Here is a 22,507-nt window from a genome sequence, read left to right as displayed (position 1 = left end):
ACTAATGATCTCTCAAAACTGTTGTAAAGGTGTATTTATGGCCAGTATGGAGATCATTTGATGCATATTTATTGAGAGCAACATATGATTCTTTTTAGTCTGAAGTAGTGTTAAATGTGTGGCCAAGAGCAAACTGCTGAGCTGAGTGCAGACATTAAATTGGGCTGGAAATGCCACTTTATTACTGCTTCAAACTCATTTCATTTCACCAGCAAGATTTCCTGTTTTCTGCGCTTTTACTTGCCATGTTTTATCCAGGTCCTTGATTCCACTGTGTCTAAATGATAGTGCATGTGCCAATAGTTTGAGTGCTCCCAAGTAGAGCTGGAAGAAATTGATACAGCTCCTGTGAGTTCAGCCGACGGATGGAGAGATGTTTTAATATATTCAAAAATGTAGCAAATGTAGTGCACCATTTCCACTGAAAGTAGATATTACTGACCAGCCAAGAAAAACAAACAAAAAAAAAAACTATTCTGAGTGACATCCACAATAATTGCACAGCAAGTCACATGCAACTGCCAAACAAAATGAGACACATGCTTGCAAAATGTGAACATGGTGTTTTGATTTGTTTGGCACCCATAAATGTCATCTCGGTACTCATCTTTGCGGTAGAGGTATCAAAATGTGCCAACCTGAGCAAAATTGGGTCTGTGGGGAATGAGAGTGGTTTTTATTTTTGCTTTTTACTTTGTGTGTAGCAAAGATTTGGAATAATCTGCTCACAATCGCCGGGTCCAAATATTTGTCATATTCCATCCTCAAATGCTTTTCTATTTTAGCAAGCCAATGGTGAAAGCCTTTTAAGCCGCTCTTCAGAATAAAAATATCAAACTCATCCATTCTTGTTCCCACATTTGTATATATATATATATATATATATACAACCAGTCAAAAGTTTGGACACACTTTTTTATTCAAATGAATAAGTGTGTCCAAATTTTGACTGGTAGTGTAGATATATAATGTATGATATATGTATATATTTATAAACCAATATGCAAGAAAAAGAGAATTAATAGTTTATGTTTATCTGGCTGCTTATCAGACTGGTAGAATGTATTCAACAACAGTAAACACTGTGTTTTCTCCTTGCTATCTCTGTTAACATGATGACGGCTAGCACGCACTAATCTTGTAAAGTCAACCTTTTAAAAGGGAAGAGGCGGTGGATGAAGCTGGGTGAAAAAGGGCTGGACAGACTGCTATGTACAGGATTGTATCCGCGCTAGGAGCTGCCCCTGTCCATATCCAATGTAAGGTTATAGGAATATCATAATCCCTCCTCTGAGCTCCTTTGCGCCGAAGATGATGACTAAATTTCCAGTGTCTTATCACACACTCCCAGACTGGAACTACTACAAGGGGTTCTGAGGGAGGAACCCAGCATGAAAAGTGCTGGGGATGAGATGATCAGATTAGCGGTGGCTATTGGATTTGTTTGTGGCGGTTGCAATCGGAGCGAAGCAGGCGTTGTTCAAAATGCCCATGGAGATGCAAAGCCTCCACCGATCTTTTCATCCATAAAAAAAAATAAATAAATAAATAAATACTCTTCTTGGGGGCTTTTCAGGAGTGTAATGTGGGGTGATCCTGCAGGGGTAGGTGGGGGAAACAAATTGGGGGGAAACAAAATTTAACACTTCAGGGGCTTGGAGAGCGAAGGGGGAGGTGTGTATTTTATCAGGTCGGTGGATGCTGGACTGCTTCACGTGGTGAGACAAGTGGGATTGACTAAGGGGTGTTCAGCAGGACACAGGCCGGATGAGTGTCGACGGCCGGCTGTGAGGCGGAGGCTGCGGTGGTGGTAGGCTGTGGAGAAAAACCTCACCTGAGGCGCAGCGAGCCACTGTGGAATTCAGCAGCGTCTCCTGTACCACGCATGCCATGTGAGGGGCTGGTTTGGGGAGGAGACGTCAGGCAACGCCACAGACGCCTTGGAGAGAAGGCAGAAAAGTAGAGTGGGCGAAGCAGGAGGGGGGACTGGAGAGAGGCAAGAGTTGGCTGATGCAGGGATGAGCCCCCTGAAAGCTAGATAACAGAAAATGTGTCATTGTTCGGTTAGACAGGGAAGAGATCCAAGTAAAGGGATATTGTTTATAGAAAATATGCCTTTAAGGTTTCAATGGCAGTATCAATCACTGTAATGACTGTGAGATAGATTCTTAATGATGATGAAGTAAATGCTACACTCTGTTGTGAAGGATGGGGGCTATTTCAGGGGGAATTATTGCCAGACTCTTGGGAAAAGATTCTATGACAAGAAAGAAATCCTGCAGTACACGTACAGCGTATTACACTCTGAATTAATGCAATTATGTTCATTTGTTTGTTTTACCCTCAAATCTTGTGATTTTAGAATTTAATAGGAGACATCGCCTCATCACAGAATGAAACAAGGCCACATATTTCATTCAAATGTATGTCTGCCTTTAAAATTCGACTCTTACGGGCTATTTTCTCATATGTTTAATTTTGTTAAGTGATACAAAAAGATGTCAATACTGGTCTGTACCACTTACCTTGAATACCTCGTTTGGATGGCAGACAAAGACGTGGCTTTGCTTACATGACATAACACAGCGGTGCACTTTGTACCCCTCCGCAGCGTCATTTCAATGGAAAGAAAGCCACTGAGTCAGCTCGGCGAGACAACGTCGATAAGGTAATGGCACAGATCAATACCAAAGATTTGGTCCAGATCTTAATTAAAGAAACAACTGCTGATACAAATGATGTTTTCAATGTATTGATATGGCAGAGGGCAAAGGGTGGGCCAGCCGCAGCGGACCAGCTGATCAATGTACTGAACATTAGCATTCCTTTTCATCATGTACCAAGATCACTTAATTCTCCCTCTCTACCGCTTGTTCTCTCACTCTGTCATTCCCTCTCTCTTCCCAAACACCTTTTTGCAACCATCTGAGGCAACCCATGTCCCCCCTCCCCCACCTTACAAGGTGAACTTGAAGGTGTGCAAGGTTGTGCTTTTATGTCTGCGCTTCCTGTGGTCACCGCGTGTTAAACCAGAGGAAAATCAAAGACGCTGTTTAAACTAACAACAAGATTCTGGCATCAAGCGTATGAAAATCAGCTGTCTCTGACACAGAGAAGTAAGACTCTTTCAATTAACCAACATTAATCTGCAGGAAAAAGCTATTTCTCCCTGTTCAATAAGCTCGTTAATGATGTCAATCATTGACAGGCGACTTCTGGATTCATCATATGGAATTTTATCTTTTCTTTGTAATTCTTTGTGTTCTTTGGGAGAACAGGTTGAAAGGAGAAGCTGGTCATGACTTAGAAAAATAGAACAAAAACAAACCCTCACATTGCATATTCCTTATGCAGTAACCAACACAATAGGAATCTCTGTCATCTCCAGGCAACAGTAAAAATAAATAAATAAATAAATAAAAAGAATAAATATATAAATAAACAACTTCAGATGCTCTACTCTCTTGTGAATGGTAAAGCAATAATTATTAAAAGGGAAGCTGAATTGATGGATCCCATTAAAGCTAACACAAAGTCTCCAGAGGCCTAGAAGCACAAACAGTCCAAAGTCAATAGTGTGATTCCCCAGGTATCCCTGACCAGGACCCAGTTTAAAGAGACATCAATCTGAGATGTCAGTTCCCAGCTAATGAAGCTACAGCAGATCAATATTCAAGATAGTACTACTACCTTAAATGAAGTACTAATGCTTGTAGAGATCTCACCACATGGGTTCCCCTCTGAGAAGTTTTGTCTTAACTGGACAGAATCATGTTATAGTCTGACTGCTAAATCATGAATTACTTGTTAACTTGTAAATTACCATTCATGTTGTGTTTCAAAAGATAAACTTTACAGATGACTGCAGGCAAGAGTAGCCTCTCTGGTCCAGAGTTTCATCGCAGTATGAACCGTGTTATCATTCATAATAATCTAACCTTGAATGGGTCATTTTTTGGTGAAATACTGGTCAGGTTACCTCAAGGAATATTAATAAAAATCAGGCTATTAATGTCCATCTCTCAACAAACTTGCAAATAAAAAAATGTTGTGGATCTAACCCTGAATACTGAAAGTTTACTGTCAAGCTGTTTAATGGTATCAGTGACACAATCTTAAGGATTTAATGCACATTTCCCCTTTATTCCAAGAAAGACGTCTAACTACAGTCAGAATAAGCATTTCTACTCTCATGTGCTTTCACTTAAGGTGAAAAACTGCATAAACACGATGACCAGATAAATAATGTATAATTGGCAGCCTAGTTATCCTTTTGTGACATGCACATTCTGTCCAAAAACTCAGATTTTTTTTTTTTTTTTTTTTATTTAACAGTCTAATTTGAACCTTTCCTCTCATTCTTTTATTTTATGCATCACATGTTAATGCTACTGAAACTTTTATCATTCCCTTCCATTATCCTAATGCATGTGATATGTGAAAGCTCCTTAAATCATGTATTAGGGCATTATGCTATGTAAAACAGAGGCAGAAAGGGGAATAACAAGGGTGTTTGCCTTTGAACTCAGCTGATGCTTTCAATGGAGAGGCAGACAACAGACGTATTTGCAGTGTGCTGTTATTTAGTGTGAAAACTAAAGTTGTCATTTTGCATTATCTTTTATGAAGATATATTTAATATAATATCATTAAATATATGTATACATATTTGTGTGTGTGTGTTTTGTATTGTAGCCCAGTATGTTGGTATGCACTTTGTAGCTGGCTCAAAAACCTTATCTCTTTCCAGAGAAAAAAACAACGACGACACTCACTCACATTTTCCCCGAAACTGAATCCACAGCCTTTCTGAAATCAAATGTTCTGTGCACCAAAGCACCAACGGCAGTACGGTGACTGTAGCAGCTCAATCATTACCAGTTAATAAGGCGGTAGGTATGGTGGAGGATTGACTGACATCATAATACTGAAGTAATTTCTGCTTCCTCACCACCTCCATCTCACAGGCTGCGAATTAGTATTCACATATCAAATCACATCAAAGGCTTCCTTTAAAATGGGTATAAAAATCATTTAAACAGACAGTAGCGGTGATTATTCAAACCGGGTTATTTGCCAGGTTGTGTATGTAATATGGCACCGTCGTCAAGACAACTTAATTTCCCGCTAAATTGCTGTCTGTCAGCAGAATAAGTAAATTTGCCACTGTTTTATCAGCATCAGCGTGTCAAGTTAGGGGAATACATCAAACAGTCAATCTGATCAACAGGAAATGAACACACAGTGAATAATGCAATGACTGAAAGGACAGTGGATTAGTCTGTTAAATGAAAATTTCCCTCTACGTTCTCCCCCCCCCACCCCCCTTCCTTAAAAGCATAAAACAGCTCTCATCTTCTTCTGAAATATTGGTTTATCATTTTGACTCTCTGACTATATTTATTACCTGTTAGCTCCATGAGCTGACAGATAAATTGAAGCTACATTATGATTCTGAATCGAAATATTTAGGTTCACACAGCATATGTGAATGGAAGGCCAGCAATTTGCAGGTGCAATGAAACAATGAACTCACGTTTTTTCACTCACGAGGGTATATTATTAGTAGCTCTCTATGTATAGCTCATATTTTATTATCTTAAACATTTCACAAATAACATTTTTCAACATAGAATATACTATATTCAGAAATGTCCACTACAAAGAGCCATTCAAATCTACAACTTTACCACTCACCAAGGTCGCTTTTATAGTGAGTTGTTAAAGTGTACTGTTAAATGAATATTGACGCTGTTTAACATAATCCAGCCCCATTTAGTTTTCCGCTGTTGCAGATTTCATGGGGCCACCACTGAAACCTGCAAGTGAGTGTGAAAATGATATTTTATTGTGCTTCAATGCAGGCCTACTAAAAAAGAGAGAGAGTAAAAAAGCCAAACGCTCATGAATGCGTACTATCAGACGTCAGACCATAATTAATGTCAATCTTGTCATGAAATTGGGATTTTACTGTCTATTATTTTTGAAATTATACCCCCAACGTATAAATATGAGCTCAGTGGGATCATTTAACCACTAGATTCCAAAACGTTGAAATTACCTTCTCTTAAACACAGGAGAATTGTGATACTCTCCTAAAGATTGGACGAGAGAGAGATGGAGGGAGAAAAAGGCCGAGGCAAAAAAGAAGAAAAAAAATATATATAATGGAGTTTGGAAGTCTTTTGTGGAGCTGATATTGTCTCTTAGTTTGATGTTTGCCTGCAGGATAAAAAGAGCTTCGCTGGAGTAACAATATACACCAAAATAAAGAATTGAGCTTGAAAGAAAAAGGGACAACAGCAATAACGGAACAATGGTGCACAATGGCAGGTATTTAACTGCCCTAGGAGAAGAGGGATGGGTTTACGGTCATGTCTCCCAGAATAACGCCTCACAACTAGGGTCACAAGAAGTGTTTCCTAGCTTTTCAAAACCTGCCCAGATTCATTATATTTTGAGGGGATCAGGCCAGAGATTCATGAACAGCGGTTTAACCCCCCCAATTAGTCAAAGTCCCTCTGAGGCAGTCTCTGTCTCGTGTTGATGCATGAGGCTACGGTGACAAAACTGCCCCGGGGTTAGGTGATTCAACTCCAAAGTGAGTTCAAAGCACTCTTGTTAAACTTGGAACACAATACCTCGCTGCCAAGGGTATAGGTAAGCCGTGAACAGGCGGCGATGGCCCAGACACGGTATAAGAACACCTGAAAACTATAGAAGGACATGGATGGGGGCATCAAGTCATCGCTGACGTCGGTGTTTAACTGACACCAGTGACTGTGCGATGATGATCAGACATGAGAGGTGAATCAGAAGCCAAGTCAACACGTGAGCAACAAGGATCTTTTTTTTTTTGTTTGTTTGTTTAAGAAAATCCTTTTTGACTTGACTTTTGCAAAAACTGATGCTGCAGAAATGAAATAGGGTTAATTTGTTAATAATAAATAATAGCCACTGGTCACTTGTTCACTGTGGAAAAAGGCTCTGCTGTAAATACTCTACATTACCTAAGCTTTATGTAACGCCAGGCTGCATATTCATATGGCCATAACAGTTTCACTGTAACATGCACAAGCTCTAGAGAGCCACAGATCTTGTTTCCTTCGTCATCTTTGGCCGCAGCCGGAGAACATAAAGTATGTTCCATCTAAGTTAATTGCTCAACGTGGTGGTATTGCATTTTAGTGAGTTTTACTTCAAGCTATGCTGAACATGACAGCAAGCTTTTTTTTTTTTTTTTTACAGTGTGGCACGTTGAGTGTCTGTTCAAATGAATTCATTCGAATACCCAGCTGTTACGCAGGATTTGAATCTGAACATAACAACATCTGCATTTTATATTAATAACCAATGGTAATGTTTAGCCCTATGGCAGGGTGTAACACAAGCTATTTGAAGCACGGTGAAAATCAGTTTTTTATATGTTACGCTGGTTGCAGGGACTTGCAGAATGGTTGACTTCAACATTGTAGACAGATTGTGTATCCTACATCCAACCAACTATGGCTCCATTTATTTATGATCATTCTTAACTTCAGCCATAATTCCTGAACCTCTCTAATTGCGTTTAACATTACCTTGATCACATGTGTGGCAGGAAATGCATAAAGAAGTACCCAGTTTTGTCATTTAGATGAGAGCAGCCTTGGTGTACAGTGATGTAAGCTAATATATGTCCACTGTGCAATATCTCTCCATAACCAAAAGATTAAACAATTCCTTACTTCCAGTAGAACTGGCCCCGTTGCATTCCTATTTTGTCTTCCTTATGATTTTGAAGAGAGATGTTCAGAGAGTGGAGATTTTTTATTTATTTATTTATTTATTTATTTATTTAGCCATTCAAAAGTGCTTTTTGGTTATCTATATCTCAAAAGCTTTCTGCTCATCAGTGAGTAATTTCAGACTGTTCAAAGATGATAGGTGAGTGAATAAGAAACATTGCCTGCAGCGAATAAAGAAACTGGCTGAAAGAGGAAAATAGAAAAAAACTAAACAAAACAAAACCCCAAAACATATATGTGTATATAAGTATATATATATATATATATATATATATAAAAAAGGGGGGCACAGTGAAGAATGCAAGAAAGATAAATAAGACAGATACTTTGTTTCATTGTCAGCGGCACTCCAGGGTTATTTGAAGCACTTATTTATGCACTGTAAGCAGAACAATACCGGCGAGCAGAAATGATTAAATACAGACTCTTCACGCAATAGACATCTCATTGTGGTAGGCCCTGGCTTGCCACTGGGCCAGCTTGATAAAAGCACTCTGAGCTGATAGCTGATACAATTTGCCAGCCGATTTGAATGAAGGAGGCTGGGAGGAAGGGGGCCGTGGCTCAGTTGGTCTGTCGCTGACAGCCTGTATAAGCTATAATAAAATCATTAGAATGTAAATGCTTTATTGCAAAATAAGAGCCTCAAGCTAGGGTGACATTATCTGCCGCCACCCGAATGAAAGCTCCGATTAGCATTCCCTGATTCAATGATAGAAGCAACTTATCTTTATTAAAATTTTTCAAATCGAGTCTTCATTTTTCATGATTGAGTTTTAAGCAAATGTAATATCCAGTTCAGTTTGTGTATGAAATGGGCGGGGGGGAGGGTGGGCGCAGGATGCCCCAGAAATAATTAGTGTACACATTTCTTCCCTACATGTGTTTCATAACCAACAAATTGGATTTCATATTTGACGTGTCACAGTCTAATACATTTGCATGAAAATATGGAGCTGAGTTTACAGAATAATTACTGAAAGTGTACACCTCTTTAACATGTGTCTCAAAAGAATGAAATTTGATTTGTTTGAATGTGACTATCACGGTGTTGCCAAATAATTGTTGCAGAATGTGAGGGTGAGCCTCTGACTTGATTTAGATGTTCATATTCGTGACACACACACTTTTTCAGCTGAGTCTTTAAGCGGGCCATTGCTTAGTAGGCAGACAGTCAATTCTTATGCAAATAGCCTGGTACAGAGTACAGGATATAATATGCTGTAGATGAAATGTCACCCTAGGAGTAAGAGTCTGTGTGATATAAAAATGGCTGACTTGCATGTTGTTTTGTAACATAGGCTTCTTAATTTTCGATTCCTATTTAATCTTTTAGATGTAAGACCAGCAAATGAACGGTTGCTTGGGAACGCTGGCGACATCCAAGATGCCCTCAGAGTTATTTGTGACACCTTTGTGCAGTTAATGTTTGAAGAAGTGATTACTATTGCAGAGCTCCATACAGCTGACATATATCCAAATGTCAGTCTTATCCCTAAACTTAGCTTATCTGTTTGTTAATTTGTAGATCAGGAAAAAATGTGTATGAAGGCAGAGGCTTGCGCGCGCACACACACACACACACAATATGATTAGAAGAACATTCATTCAACCGAATTACTGCAAGTGAAGGTTAATAATTTAAATCAAACAACAAAAATCTTGGATTTGCAGCTGCAGGTCCTTGAAGGGGGATCCTAAAGCTGCCCCACTATTTATCCCTAGGAACCCGAGGAAGTGTCTCTGGGGCAGCATGCAGCTTTACCCTCCTTGTGCTCCTCTGGAGACGTCAGAAGAAGAACACCAATGCAGTCCATCGCTAACAGAGCCAACAAGACATCTTCCACAATGACAAGACAACATGTTACTTTCAATTGTAGTCAATGTCAAGGTTTTCACAGACAACATCCGAGATGCGTGCTCGAGAGCGGTATTGTTAACAGCTTGGGATAGTCCTACACAATGCAGTTGTTATGCCGCACCCAGAGGATTTGCACTGGAGTTCATGTGCCCCCTCTTATAGCAATCACCAGGTCATACATCTTGTGGAGTAAATTCAAAATCCCAGGCCTCTGCCTCATTCATTGAAGACAAAAGGGGGACACAAATTGGTCTGAAAACACAGTGTAAAAAGAAAAGCTTACATTAAGCTCAAGGGGACTCGAGGGACCAAGACCAATCGTTGTATGCGAAGAAGAATGGTAGCGGAGCTGGGGAACGGGCACCAGTAGATCAATCACTGCCATCATGCAGATTTACTGTGTTGGTGTGAAAAGATAAATGTGTAAAAAGGGGTTGGTGTCAGAACCCGCAGTGCAAGGCCACACGGTAATGTTGGGTCAGTAATTGAACTTTACTATAATTATCCTGAGCAGATAATATTAACTTATAGTCTTTGCGTGAGAAAGAAGCCGGTCCATAATTCATTTGCCGGATAGGCTGATGGTGCTGGATGGCGCTCTCTCACTGTCCCTCTCTCGCTTTCCCTTCGCATGCATTGTGTTACTGAAATATGACGGCTCCATTTTTATCCTGTCACAATGACAACTGATGGGCTTATTTTCCTGTGGCCCCGGGGGATGATGAAATAGTAAGCAAACATTCTTTCTCGGTAGGAGAAGGGTGCTCCATCATAGTGGCTGGGGCCGCCACCGCCGCTTGTGTTGTGTGGCAATAACAGGAGGTTATGGGATACAATACACTTGGCCCCCTGCTCTCAATACAGAAGGCCTATGCAGTACACTGTCGCCATTTCACAGTTTCTTTCGTGCTGCTTTGTGCAGTTCCACCTCCAAGGTGAGTATCTTGGGCGAGCTCAACATTTTTTCTTTAGATTTCGCAGTGTGGGCTGTTTTCAACAGATGAGAAATGTGAGAATTTTGTTTTCGCACAATGACAGAGTAATCACTTGTGCCCATATGTTATGGGCTTTTTTGACTTTACAAGAAGCACGATATTCGCCACATTTGCTTCAACAGAGCTACATGAGTCCTTTTTGTCACTTCTATTTCATAAACTCCTTGTAAATTAGCCAGGTGTCAATTTTCTGTGTTAAAATTAATGTCACGACCAGGCCTAGCTGATTTATAGAGAGGCGTCTCGTAAAAAACCTGACACCCAAGGGCCATTATTTACACCGAGCAGCTCTCCTTCAGCCTCAGCCACTTTAAGCTAAGGTACCGGGGCAAGGTTGTGACATTTACAATAGGTCAAAATAACACTGCCACCCGACCCTCACTGCCAGACAATATCCCATTCATCTCATTTGAATAATGAGCAATATTGATGGACATTAGCTGAGGGAATAAGGCTGCAAAGCACGTGAGGGGGCTGAACACTGTCAGCTCTTATATTCCTGGGCCAGTTTGTTAACCAACTGTGTGAAGCAGTGGCGGCAATAACAGCGATAAGAGCGTTCCCTCAGACGCGCCGCCACCGCCGCCGCTGCTCCTCCTCCACAGTAAACACCATCAGACCCCAGTTTATCACCATGCTAACTGGATTTAGACAAAGAGCTACAACGGCAGCTTGAGCAGATATCCGATGACAACAATCAAACATTATAACAGCCCTCATTGTGTGCACAGTCTTTTCCATTATTGATATTCAAAGGCGTTATTTTTGAATTATAAATACACAGCTCTAATCCTCATTACTCTATCTTTCCGTTGGTGGAATATAGCAGCCTGCTGGAACACCCACCTTGGTGTCTTGTCAAGTCACAGCCAGCGGGGGCTTTTGTCTCCTTGCTGTAAAGAGAAATGACAGTGTAATGTGATTTACAGGCAATCGCTTCAGCTCAATTAAATTAAGTCCCCAATAATCCATGATGAATGCACACCTACGCCAGTCATTAGTATTCAAAACAAAATATGGGCTTATCGTATCATGGCACCATGGAGGGAACACACCCTTTAATAGATGTGCTGATTCATTTATTCATTGATGTCACAGTGTGTAATGCGTCCAATGTCTGTTGGCTGCTAATGACTAGTGAGCCTCTCAAGTTGCCCCCCCCACCCCACCCCAATTCCAGGAAAAGCTGACTGGGAGGCAAACCATCGACACACAGACCACACAGCACATCAAGACCAACATTAATTCATTGGATTTAGGGCTTGCATTTAATTCCCTCACTTACAAAAGTTTAGCCTTTAAATGCTATTTTGAAATAAAAGCAAATTGGACAAAAAAAAAAAAAAAAAGAGAAAAAAAAATCCTGCTTTTGTCTTTTCTTCTGGACAGACTGATTTCAGGCAGAAGAGGACACCGGGGCGTTCAGCAAACGCTTGGCCACTACAATTTGATTGACAGTGTCATATTTGTAAGAGGGTTATGAACCACAAAACAAGGGTTAAAGGGAAATTGACCCAGCAGTTGACGGGTGACTGATACATTGAGCTGGAGGTCTTTAATCTTGCTGCTGAGCTTACACGAAGCTTATATAACAAATTACAATGCCTACAGGGTAATACATCACCTGATGGAGCTCCTTCTGCTTTTCTGTCTCCTCTCCTTCTCCTTATCTTCCCATGAGAAACCTAGTAGATTCACTCTAATGTAGGTTACAGGTACTGTGTTCCCTGACTATGATCAAGATGGATGGCCTGTCAAATAAGACTAAATTATAAAACAGTATTTAGAGATCTGATATAACTTTGAGCTCATCTTTAGTAGTTAGATGCACAGTAGTCGGACATGCGTACTGTTCATACCTTGGGTTAAAAACACACTATAATGAGCTTTAGAAGCAAAAGCTAAAAAAGAGAGAAGACATAAAGTGAATCTTATAAATCAAAGATCTTTCACCACATACTAAAAATTCTCAATTCAGGCCAGTTGTTTTCTTCTGCAAATTTTGCCACACTATCAAACATTTCACTGCAGTCTCCAAGCAGTTAAAGAGGCTAAAGAATTATCCAATTTAATTATGTAATTATACTTTCTATATCACAAAAATTAATACAAGCAGTACTTCAGACGTACTTATTAATGTGTGTTCACACCAACTTGATTCTCCACCAAATAACCAGACTGTACATTATCCATTGCACGAGGCCCCAACGCCGTCATTTCCCTTCTGAATCCCTGGCATCAGACTCTGAGATATATTCTCCTGATAACAGACCCTGTCTGCCTTAAACCACATCCTGGCTGCACCTGACGAATGATAAAACGCACTACTTCCCTGATAAGCCCACAAGTAGAACAACACTGTCCAGGTGCAGATTATTGGTGATGTAAAAGCCCCGTCTTGGTATGCAGAAGGAGGCAGATCTTTCCGATAGCTCTGCAAAAGAGATTCAACTTCAGCACCCCAGCTTTAGATGTATTCAGCTGTTCTGATCTCCTCAGACTAGTGTAAGGTCAGAGGTCATCATAAGCGCTCGCTGCGCTTCAGTTCAAGATATACTGTCAGGATGTCAAGTTTTGATCACTGTTAATGCAGTTTTCTCGAATATCACAAATGCCTGTGCACTCTAAAAGTCAGTAATTACAAAATCTCTGCACTCAGCTCACAGAGCTCACCAGCTTCCTAGTTACTGCACCATTAAAGAGGATGGATCACACACTGTACAAGTGAGAAGTTTAAGTCTCCTCGCAGCACAACAGAGGTTATAAAGTTACTTTTAGATGTAGAGACCTTAACTGCCACATTTCGTACTACCAAAGCATCTTTAAACAGAAGTACTGATCTTGGATCATGACCCCCTCATTCAGTAATTGGTGGTTCTGCTTCAGGGGCATGCAGGAGCTCTCCATAAAGTGAACAAAGCTGTCTGAAGTTGTTCTGGTAGACCAAGTAATCAAGCATTACCTAAATGCATTGTAAAGTGGATGACAAAGTCTTTTTTAAGTTTTTGCAACCTGGGGACAAAAGCAATTATTTTAGAGCTTTGGTTAGTCCTTGTAAATGTCTGCAAGTAAGCTTTGAAATCTGTTAAATGTTTTTTTTATTCATTATGTAAGTAAAATAGCTTCTCCTTTGAATGCTTGAATGTTTTCATTAATGGTCTGTCTCAAGTGACTGCATTTACAGTTGTCGTGAAATTATCTGCGCCTCAATGAAAAATCCCTAAAATTACTGTTTGAGACAAAGCGGTCTATTACTATTGAATTTATGGTATTAGCAATATCAAGCTGGCAAATAGAAAACATTAAATCAAACTTCTCCCAGGACACAGACTATCACAAGATGCAGCATATGCTGACATAATGTGTTAATGTGTTCTGCCTTTCTTGCCAGAACCTAAACATTTACAGACTTTTGCTCCTTGCCAGAGTATGTGTGTGTAATTGTGTTCACCGTGCGTCTGTCTGCAGCACTTCCTGCCTTTAAGGTCATTTGAGGATATCAATATGTCATCCATCTTATGAGAGTAGACTCTCTCAGCAGGGTTTCATATCATTCCCTAGTTCAAAACTTCAATTTTATTAGAACTCACAAAAGTTTGGCCATGTAGCTTGAAGAGACTTCTTAAGCATGCGTCAAAAATATGTAGTTGTGCACGGCTCAAATAAAAAGTACATGAAAAATGAGTCTGCTAACGATACTGCGACACATTGAATTAAAGGATCATAAACGTTCAACATTCAACATTCAAAATTTGTTTGGAGCAGCTTTTTTGCCTTCAAAATAAGTGTTACGTTCTCAGATGAGGGAGTTTGAGAACTAAAAATAATTCACCCCGAGCCTGCTCTAAAAAGATTTTGCTCAAAACAAGTGGAGGTAAATGGCAATTAAAACAAATACTATAAGATGTGATGTTTGTAACTATGATTCTTTTTATTTGGCTTTATGTTGTGCAACAATATTATGGTCTGCTGACAAAGGCCCACATCTCTTGAAACCAAATCCCACTCCCACCCAGGCACACGGATGCCCGGGACCATCTCCCTTACGCCCGTCTCTCAACAGCTTTTGAGAGCTCTAAGTATAAAATAGCCGGGCGCACTAACAGTATCTGTCCGTTGCAGGATACACACAGAGAGTACGTGGGGAGGCTCAGGTAAGAACTTGCATCAATCTGTCACTCGCTTCCCTCGGGGTGATAAAGGAAATTCCAACAGAGAGATAACGCTGGACATTCAACTTAATTCCGAAGGAAGAACTTTTCATCAGTGGGTCACATATAAGCTTTCAGAAAAAATGGAGAGCAGCGAGTTTCATTTTTCTCCTTCCCCCTTTGCTTGCGCTGCACAGTCCAAGTGTGAGCACGACATTGTGAACCCGAGTTCTTACAATTCCAAAGCAGACATGTAGTTTTGAAAACTGGTCTTCATACATTTTTCATTATTTTCTATCACAGTGTTTCCCCACTTGAAATAAACTTGTTAGATAACACAGTGACCAGACTCTTGGTACTATATCCAATGTGTCAGGACAAAACATGACAAACACAGTGTAAGAAGTTTTGAGGTCAAGCTTTTGTTTTTCTCCTTGAGGGTCTATTTGGTTTTCTGTTGTTATTTTCTACATCTGTTTGACAATGCGAAACAACATATTTCAGAACAGAATCAGTTTTGATTAAGAAACAGTTTTAGTCCGCTGAAATAAATCCATGTCATTTTGCAAGCTGCGGGAGTTAAGGCGTGGCACCTTAATCAAAAGCAAACCCAGATTCCTGGAGAAGCAAGTGAACTGTATCTCGCAGAGAAAGGGGAAGCTGTTGGAGCCCTAATTTGGATGTACATGGCTTCGGTTAAAGTTCAAAATGTCGACTAAATTGATTTCATAAGGCACATTTTGCAGCAAATGACATTCTAATCATTCACAAATCCGTCTGAATCATACATATTATCCTAAAAAATGGAAGTCCTCGCTGCCGAATGTTTTCTCTGTTTATTATAGTAAAAAAATAAAAAATAAAAAAAAGAGCACTCTGGTGTACATATGCACTCCACAAGAGAGATCCTCTTCACAGTGCAGCGAAAAGAATGTTTGCTATAAAACCTCTGAGTGTCTTTCATTTGTTTCGTTTTGCTACAGTAAGATCCAGCAATGGGAAATAAGTCGGTCAGAAGAAAAACTGACATTGTCGAGCAGCAGACACGCCGTTCCATACAGAGACAATTGATTAGCTTCATGGTGCAGCGATAGCCCTTACTCAGCTGGCGTGGTGTGTAAGTGCTAGTCTGGCTGTTTTGTTTTGTTTTTTTTTTTTTAGAAGCATCATATGGATCAATACGACATGGCACATTTAGGAGACCCCTACACCATACCCTGGGACTGGAGAGGCAGGAGTGGGGCCCCTCATAGCACCATCGCAACCACCTCCACCTCCACCTCCACCCCTTCCTTTTGCTGATTGGAAAGGGGGGTTGGGATGGTGACAATAATAGCCGGGCCGATACTCTGATACCCTTGTTCAAGTGCATGACCAACCGAAAAGGTTTTTTTGTTGTTTTTTTTTATGTTTTTTTTTTTTTTGGATTGTGAATCTTTTATTTCTATGTGGGACTTGTTTATTGCAACAGTAAATCAGATACAAAATATGACTGTTGACCCAGGATTTAATGGCTCTTTTTGTTAGTTTTCTTGCAGGGCTTCTAACAATCAAGATGTCCCCCTGCAAACAAAGACTTATGAGCAGGTGGAGGGGCGAGATAAACACAATTAAAAGTAGAGGTGGAAATCTACTCAGTTTGATGGTTTCGGGAGGAAACATTCAATATTATTTTGGAAAAAAAAAAGATGTGATACATTACTGCATAAAAAGCACAAATTTATATCTGCATATATATACATACTTCAAAATTTTAATACTTAGCTAATATATTGTAAAGTCCAAGCTAATTTATCAAAATTAAGATTTTTTTTTAAAAAGCTTTTAATAGCCACGATGCACAAGCTGTGTCATCTAAAGTAAAAAACACAATGGGGGGGACAACAATTAAAAAGCCATACTAGTAAAAGCTGCTGGGGGCTGAAATCAGAGGTGGCACAAGGGTTATACATTTTTATTGGGGTCAGCACTGCGACAGAGGCCCCACTAATATATTTCTTCATCTTTTCAGCTGTGTTAAAAACAGCTGTTTGAGGCTGTAGCAGATAATTCAAGTAAAGGTCTTTTTTGTCTATGTGGGCTAGCAGAGAGACAATGGAGGCCCATCGATTGGAAAGGGGCTCGACATCCCAGCTTCTTGTCAGTTGAATAAAAAGACCATTACCCCTTCAGCTGTGGTTTGATCTAAACCATCAAGGAAGAAAGAATTAGGACTTTTACTTCCTGTCCCATCAACCCATACCTTCTTCTTTTTTCTTCCCCCCCCTCCCTTTTCTTTTCTTTTTGTGTCTCTTCTCCTTCAGTCTGTCCTATAATCATCGCAATCTTTTCTACATTACTGGGCTGAGTTTGTGAAACAATAGAGGGAGGCTAATAACTTTTCTTGGAACGGCAGTTTTTTGCCAAAGGGAAGAAAAGGGGAAGGACGGTGATGATAATAGGTGGCCTCGGTCAAAGGTCAGCCACTGTGATCTTATTGTCGTTCCTTTCGGCCCTTTCAAGAAGAGACTTCTGTATTTCATTACCTTGGGATGGAATTTAACCTATTTCTCTGAAAGGTTTCAACAAAATAAAGGCCGTTAAGAGCTGTGAGGACACGGAGTGATGGATAAACACTTTCACAAAATGTGTATTTTAGTTGAATGTTTTAGTTAACAATAAGTCAAGCAATAAAACACTCATTAACTTAACAGATTTCCAACAACTTCTGCTCTGATCTGAGTTTAATTAATTATATGCTTTGCTGTCTCAATCTTTTTGACTCTCATGAAACAACAAATAGATTGTTTCTCAGATTAGTTTTTTCAATCTGATTTGCAGCAGTGACAAAAATGTTCCACTTTTTTTCATGAATTTCAATTAACGATACAAACCTGTTTTAAGTTACATTCTGTTCGTCATCCTTATTTTTACCGATGACTCCCGCATTGTGTTTCTGATGTGTATTTAATCCCAGATATATGGGATGATTTATTGGTCATATAGGAGGTCTTCACATCCTGAATGTTAAATTTCCTGTATTGAGTGCGTCAGATGTGTTGTAGGTGAACTTTTGGCATATTGTAAATTACAGGAAAGAGTCTGTCTCTATTATTGCCATTGAGAAAGGTTGTGTAAATCGATGATGTGCTCAGTTTTGGTTGAACAGACGTAGCCCTGTACTTTGTAATGCTATTTGAGGATGCGGTTATGCATCAAAACACAGCATGAGCGCCTACTTGGATATGGATGGTGGCTCAGATTTAAGTTGATATACCTGCCCCCCGCCTCAACCCACCCAGACAGAAATACACATTGTCACACACACAGAGACGCACACACAAATTTGATTAATACACTCCAATTTTCTGAGAGATACTTTTCTTACAAAGAAGAGATCCATTTCGCCCGCAAGATCGAAAGTTAGAAGCCGCGGCATAATTGATGACCTCCCGGGAGAAACGCTCTCCTATTTATCACCACCTGACCTTTCCTCAGATCTCATCCATCATAAATTAAAGTTGTACAGCAATGGCGTGGCCCTCGCTCCTCTCTCAGCACAACCTTTTGTCCAGAGGTCCTCTTCCCTGCTTCATTTGGAGCGGCTGGAAGGAGCAGCTTTAAAACCTGCAGTTCAGCACCTCTGCTGTTCAGGGCAGATGGTCATCACCGAAAGCATCTGTCAAACTCAGGCCCCCTCACTAGAGGCCAACCGGCATCTTCTCATCCCCTCTTTCTCCTTTCTTCTTCCCTCTTCTGCTCTCTGCACCTCTTCTCTTTGCCTTCACCCTTCCCCTTCATTCACATACTAATATTTATCATCTCATTGCATCTTAGCTTCCCTTTTTGCTACTTTTCCAGAGTTCCTTCTGTCACAGCTCTTTTCCCTGTTGTTTTGCTCTGGTTCATGTTCATGCCAGATTTACATGAAATTATGCACTGCTGACTCACATCTGTCACAGTTAGTAATTAACTGCCCCTGCTTGGAGAACATATACACTCACACATACACAGATGGATAACAGTAAAGAACGAGAGAGAGAGAGAGAGAAGAAAAGAGGGTGCTTTTAAAACTGTAGAAACAGCTCAGGCCCAATAAAAATAGACAGTTCTGTAGCTACAAAGTATAAGCAATACTTTCCTGCCATGTCCCTGCAGCATCAGAGCCAAAATCACTGCTCTCTCACTTCTTCCTGTCTCCCTCTGAAGACTCCACCTACACACACACACACTAAACACACACCATCCCCGAGCTTTCTATTACTAAAGGGGTGTATTAATATTGATGAGAGGTAGGGCATTAATGCTAAAAGCGAGCTTTGGGGCCAAGCCCTTATGACTCCACTGTAGTGATTAACACAAAAGCAATGGAATAATTTATCATTTGCGCCATATCAACGGAGTGAGTTTTCAAAATCTCTTATGAGAGGAGGTCAGTAATTATAGGCTAATATCTCTGCCAATTATGGATTTTGAGTGTCTGGTTTAATGGTGGGTAAAATCGGTATTGTATTGATATAGAAAACATGCATTTTAAACATCTTGTCAGATCACCACGGGTCACATCAAATCATTAGTCTTGCATGGTTGTTGCTCTCTGGTGTCTCTAATATGGTTTCAAGATCTTTTGGGACACTGAAAAACTTGAATGGTAAAAAGTGAAGTCACTAGATGTCATCTTCAGGAACGAGCTACCTCATATATTAACAGTATACTGTGCGTAATAAAACAAATCATTAAACCATCCCGTTTTTTTTAAAGGCTGTTGTATTATTACTATCACCATTTATGATGGCACATATATTATTTTCTATTGCAAAGCGCTTCTTCTCTGCAAATTAAGATAAGGTCTGCAGTCTAGCAAAGCAGCTCTTCAACTGCTATTGAAAGGCAGCAACGGAGATGGAGCGATTCATATGTTTATACATTGTCATTCAGTGCATGACTACCCCATACTCCCACCAGAGGCATCCTACAAGTGACCCCTGAAAAGAGGAGGTCAGGGAGTAGGTCGTGCGGAATGGCCCGGCTGTGGGCTCCAACAATCTCTGACAGCTTTAAGTAGATCTCTTTTTAGCCATTTATTTGGAGAGTCTGGAGGGAGAGAGAGAGAGCAGGAAGAACAAGAGCAGGAGCAGAGTACCTCCTGAAAGGGAAACTAATGCTATGACACTGGAGGGAACTTTCCTTTCCTTGAAAGTCAGGTTCCTCGATCTGAGTAGTTTTTTGTTGTTGTTGTTGCTGTTTTGTGTTTTTGTTTTTTTGACATTCCAGTATTTCATTTGTTGCTCTGTCAACAAAATCTGATGTATTGTGTATCATGTCATTAGTTTTATATGTTGTATACTGTGCAACAATTATCTTATCAATGTGAAACTAGCGAGTGTGCTGATTTGTTTTGGTTTTCCCAAACAGCTAAAGCTATCGGTTGCGACAGTGTGTCTACTCTGTCCTAGACCCCCGTTGTGCTCCTTTACAAGGATCTCTTGTTGTTGAATTTGTCACAGCGTTATTGTCCTGGTGAGGCTTCTCTAGGTGTCTCTTAAACTCCATAATGAATGAAATGTCAATGTCTTTATGGAGCCTTGCAGCTGGCCTTACCATTACAAAACTGTTAAACTGTTTACCTTTGGCAACTTCACTTCTGCTCATGCCATTCCTTCGGTTCTTCAATATTTTTTTTTCTTACAACTGTTGTTTGTTTTTTTCTTCTGATATTTTATAGATGAATGTGTTAATTTATCTAATAGTAAGTCATTGCTATATACAGTGGTAACCTGAGGTCTGTTCATTTTAAGAATCAACTCACTTTCAAAAAATTAAACATTAATTTTGGCAGTGTAAGCTTAATATGACACACAGGTCATTTTTGATTGGTCACTGATAGGTAGTTTTTGGGTTGATTAATCCTTTTAGGTACTTTGAATGAGCCAGTTTCTTTACACTTAGTCTATAGACAGTCTTCTTTAAAAGGATCAAATGATCCCAATAGTACCTGTATATATATATATATATATATATATATATATGGCTACTTTTCCTATTTCCAGCATGTTCTTTTCTCAGTACAATAGATAAACTGTGCAGGGAGTGCGGCAAAGCAAATGACCATACTAAGAATTATAAGTATATTAGGTAGATGTGAATTTATTCTGCAATAAAAGCCAGTTACATTTTGTGTTAGTCTTATTTTTTTTCTGCTGCTGCAGCCCCCTGCCATGAAACTTTCAGCAATGAGTACAACCATCAGCAGTGCTCAGCTCACCTGGCACCCAACAGGACTCAGACTGAGGTCAATGTTTAAGACAAAGACATTTAAAGTTTAGGTTAGTTAGAAATATAATCTTGGGTCACAATTCAAATCAAATCAAATTTATTTATACAGCACCAAGTCATAGCATATACATGCAGTATATGTGTATGTGCTTTCCATGGACCTTTAAACACCAAAGGCTACAATCACAAAGTAGACTACATTTGCACCCCACAGCTGTTCTACACATGCATTCAGAGGAGCACAGTCCGGTACTCACTGTCTTGTGTCGTATAATGCATTTTTATCTCCACTGAACCAGTAGGCCATAGATTAGCATTATAGATTCTAATTTGAAGTCTTGTCACTGCTTCACTTGTCTAGAATTGTAAGTGCAAGGGCTGCCATCTGCTTGCAATAATGAGCCTGACAACCCTGGTAAATGTGCTTTTTACTATCATAATGGCTGGCGTATTGATCTTAATGGACGTAGTGTTGGCTTGTTCTATCAGTCAGAGGGAAACAGTGGGGCATGGTGAGCAACACCACTCCACATCTAACAGATTTGTTGCTCCCAGGCAGCCCTCATGGCCACTTCATTGATATCATTAAGTTGCCATATGTTTTGCTAATTTACCACAGTTTTCGGATGCCGTGCATAATAAGACACGCTCACCGTGAACTTGCTTCTGACACTGTGACAGGCCGTAAAGAATTCCACTCTCTCCTCTTCCCTCTCCTGTGATTGTGTACGTGTGGAGGTGTTTGAATGTGTGGGTGTGAGTTAGTGTATTTTTTTTCTCATAGGTAAAAGCACTTCTTGTATATATTTTTATTTTGTTATTTCTCCATTTTTGTTGCTCTCACTTTGGAGACAGTGACATTGAAAAATGCATTTTTTTAAATAACATTGTTGATCCCTCATCATCATCATCATTGATAAATCTAAGTTTGGATTTGTTTTTGTTTTTGTTACTTTGGGTTTTTTTTTGTTGTTAACAACTTGTGCTCCTACTTTCATTCTCTCCTCAAAAAGCAACTCCTCAGCAGCACCAGGGATTTTACAATATGCCATTATTATATTGGACAATAAAGATTTCTACATCTTTAGCACGCACCCATTTGTAGTTCACCCCAACATGTTTGAAGTGGTGGGAAGATTCATCACTAAGTCCCATTTGTAACATCACTGACATGGCAATAATGACCCTTTGGTAGTACAGAGTAATGGGCGGCTCTGCCCTTTAACCCCGGCCTGTGAACGCATTTACTTAAGGCCAGTGCTCAGTGATTTATTTCTGACAATATTACGACTTCTGAAGTCGTAGAGCTAGACACATTGGACGTCGAATGGGCCAATCATTAACTAGGCAGGACGTGGTTCACTTTTACTCTCATTCCGCTCTGTGAAGCTATTTAGAAATTCACTAACCTTTTAGATTGCCACTGGTTTATGGAGAGAAACTAATGGGATCGCAGTG

This window comes from Echeneis naucrates, chromosome 6, assembly GCF_900963305.1.
Source record: "Echeneis naucrates chromosome 6, fEcheNa1.1, whole genome shotgun sequence".
NCBI lineage: Eukaryota > Metazoa > Chordata > Actinopteri > Carangiformes > Echeneidae > Echeneis > Echeneis naucrates.
This window is presented reverse-complemented; position numbering follows the sequence as displayed.